The 3,458-nt window shown below is 44.7% G+C and overlaps 1 long non-coding RNA gene across 1 annotated transcript; it reads left to right on the forward strand.

The window, feature by feature from the left end:
• Positions 1–2,080: 2,080 nt before the first annotated feature.
• On the forward strand, positions 2,081–3,238 carry LOC134732216 (uncharacterized). The gene is made up of 2 exons (XR_010115164.1): positions 2,081–2,285; positions 2,868–3,238. It is a non-coding gene; the product is annotated as an uncharacterized lncRNA (long non-coding RNA).
• The last annotated feature ends 220 nt before the right edge of the window (positions 3,239–3,458 follow it).

Consider the following 3,458-nt stretch of genomic DNA (forward strand, 5'->3'; position numbering starts at 1 on the left):
AAAACAGAGCACAGGCTGACATACCGTTGCCATGACTACCTGTGTGGCAAACATCTTAATGGCATTTCGCTGAGATGCTTCAGGTATTGGGCTTTGGAAAAGGGGTGGCTGAATAGAACTAAAGACCTTGTGGCACTCTGCTCCAAGTGGTGCAGGAAATATCCAGTTAATGCCCTCAGTGATAGCCATTCCTTTTTTACCAAGGGTAGTAGAAGATGAAATGGGTTCATGCTACCATGAGTTGATTTGGATACTCACAGAAAGAATGGTCCCTTTGAGCATTATTCAACTTCCACAGCTCCTGCTCCCTCTCAGCCATCGTGCTGTGTCTCCGCCACCACGACACGGAATGGCTCTCACCAAGTGAGTCAAGTCCATTGCTAAATTCGATGGCTGCTTCTGACTGGTTAGTTCCCTTGAGGCCTCAATAACATTTGACATTAATACTGATGCCCTTTGTAAAGCTCTCTGTGGCTGTGTTTCTCGCACTTTGATCACAGGATCTGTTTATCCTTAGATTGTTCAGAACTACCCCACCAAAAAAGCCATTTTGCTTATAAACATTGATATTTATTAGAAATTAAAATGGAGAAATTTCATGATGTTGTTTCTCCAGTTTGTTGCAATATCACCTTTCCAGTAGCGTCTGGAAACCTCCATTCTGCATTCATGTGCTCATGAGAATGACATCAACAAATAATACCTTAGTATCCATATAGAGCTATTTTGGCTTGTGTGGACCTCCTATAAGGGTCGTAGGAGCCCCAAGAGTTTCTGGACCACACTTTGAGAATCACTGTTCTATACAATTCCTGTGGCTGCTTTTAACACCATGGGCTTCTGTCTTCCTCCTACCTTCCTGGCTCCTCCTCCTTGTTAGGTTTCCAAGGGAAGGTGAGGGTTAAAGACACACATAGAGGGAGAGGGTGGCTCAACAGCAAATGCAGGTATGTACATCCAGCGTAAACCTGCCGAGGTGGAGGACCAGCTAATGTCAGTGCCCACCACTGCTTACAGGCTGGGATACTTATAGGTATGGGCGGGAGGGGTCTAGGCAGTATGGCTTGCTGCCTGGGAAGAAGTTGATAAGACGTTCCCACAATGAGAAAGTTGAGACCTTGTTCCCGCAGAATGTGATAGTGATGTTCCTTGGACTTTTTCTCAGCAGAATGTGATAAAGTCAGGCAATTGGACAGTCAGGTTCTCATGGCCTGAACCCTCGTGGAATGTTTCACTTTGACCAAGGTCTGAGTAACGGCAGGGAGCTTACAAAATGGTGCATTTTGGATTAACAGGTCTCAGTCTTGGGCTCCTTGTTGTCTGACGGATCCTAAATGTTGGCCCCTGCTCTTCCAGGTTCTCTTCTCATCATGCATGTTCTCTGGGTAATTTCATTCACTCCTAAGGCTTAAAACATCATCTCTCTGCTGAAGGCTTCTAAATCTCTTTCCCTAGCTGGGAGCCCTTTTCTGAGATTCAGATCCACGTGTAGTTTGATCTAGTAGGCACTGGTACTTTTGTATTCCACAGGTGTCTTTGGCAACTATCTACTTCTTTCTATCTTCAGGGCTATTCTTGCAGGGTCACTCTAGCAGTCCCTAGCAGGTTTTACTGTCCTTGTCCATTCTCCATCACTGTAGAGAGGTATGTTTAATCAAATCTTCTCATTTGTGATTAGGTCATGTCAGTGCCTTTCCATTACTCTTTGAATAAAGGCTAAGCATTTTAAAATGCTTAATGGCTTTTTGTGATATGACTCTTACCTGAAACTCTCCAGCTTGTGTTCTGCAGTTTGTCTCTTCTCTTGAACTTCATCTTTCAGTCACGCTGAACTTTCAGGCTCTCCTAATGGCTACGTGTTCTCATCCTCTGGGCATTTACCTCTGTTGTTCCAGGAAATGGTCTTCAACATCTTCAGACACCTAGAAGGTTTACCCCTCAGTGGGAAGAAAGCTTTCAACTCCCAGCAGTTCCAGCAGAATGTCCTGGGGCTGGAGAGCTGTTCCTGAGTTCCCTGTGATCACATGCCACACCTGACGGCATCACTGTATCCAGGCTCCAGGTGCATAGAATGTTGTGAGGTCGTGACTGACACATTATGACCAGTCTTGGAACTAGGGTTGGGAGGGGGGTTCGTCCCACCCAGACCACAGGGACTGAAAATCAGGAAGGGGTGAGGCCTAAGGGACAATTAGGATGTTTTTCAGAGAGAAGTGTGGATGCTGGACAGGAAGAACCACAGATGCCAGATACGGGTACTGTTGTAACTCTGTTCTCCATAAAATGTAATTTGCTTTTGCTTGATACTAATCTTTTTGCCCTCATACTCTTGCATGTGGAGTTTATCTATCCACCTCCAACAGACACTCATGTACCTCCCAGTCACTTCTTATCCTTCAAAACCAGCTCAGACCTGTGCTTTTCCAGAGAAAGGATTGATGTTCTTCCCTCCCAGGCTGACTTTCCATATGCAAAGTACACATGGAGACACTGCAATGCATTACACACAGCATTTGATTTGTGGGTCTGTCTTCTCCACCACATGAGCTGACCAGAAATCACACCTTCTATGTTTCCACATCCTCAACAAGTAGTTAAGACCTGGCACAGAGCAAGTAGTGCTTGATTAGGTTTGGGGAATAAGGGATATAGTTTTTTTGTTGTTTGTTTGTTTTTCGAGATGGTGTTTCGCTCTTGTTTCCCAGGCTGGAGTGCAATGGCACGATTTTGGCTCACCGCAACCTCCTGGGTTCAAGTGATTCTCCCAGTTTCCTCCAAGGCTTTTGTGCAAACTGTTCTTATTGTAACTTTGGTTTGGAGATTGCTAACGCTTGTGGGATAACAAATCTTCTATTTTTTTTCTTGAGTTCCTCTTTACAGGTTTTATTCCACAGACATTTCCTGAAACATTACTAATTAAAACAATGATGAGGCCTGCTTTGGGTACTTAACAGGACTGTCTACTAGGGGACACAAGAGAAGGACATGACAGAGCCTGTGACTTTTACCAGCCATCAGTTCAAAGGGAAACGTGCACACAGCCTGCAGCTGGTTAAAGGATCAAAAGGAAATACTTCATCTGAGCACAGCCTCTGGAGCCTGAGTTCAAATCCTAACTCAACCCTTGTTAGTTTTGTGCCAGTGGGCAAACTTCTTAACCTCATATGACTTAGTAGATGCAAAGTACTTAACTCATGCTTCATGTATAGTTAGCAATTAATAGTTAAGATTAACTTCATTACCTGTTTGTGATTATTTCAAACTCATTTATCTCTTCTTTTTCTAAACTCTGACAATAGTTAAAACTGTATTGGCCTGGCGCGGTGGCTCATGCTTGTAATCCCAGCACTTTGGGAGGCCGAGGCGGGCGGATCACGAGCTCAGGAGATCGAGACCACAGTGAAACCCCGTCTCCACTAAAAATACAAAAAAAATTAGCCGGTCGTGGTGGCGGGCGC

Source organism: Symphalangus syndactylus, chromosome 13 (genome assembly GCF_028878055.3).
Source record: "Symphalangus syndactylus isolate Jambi chromosome 13, NHGRI_mSymSyn1-v2.1_pri, whole genome shotgun sequence".
Classification (NCBI taxonomy): domain Eukaryota; kingdom Metazoa; phylum Chordata; class Mammalia; order Primates; family Hylobatidae; genus Symphalangus; species Symphalangus syndactylus.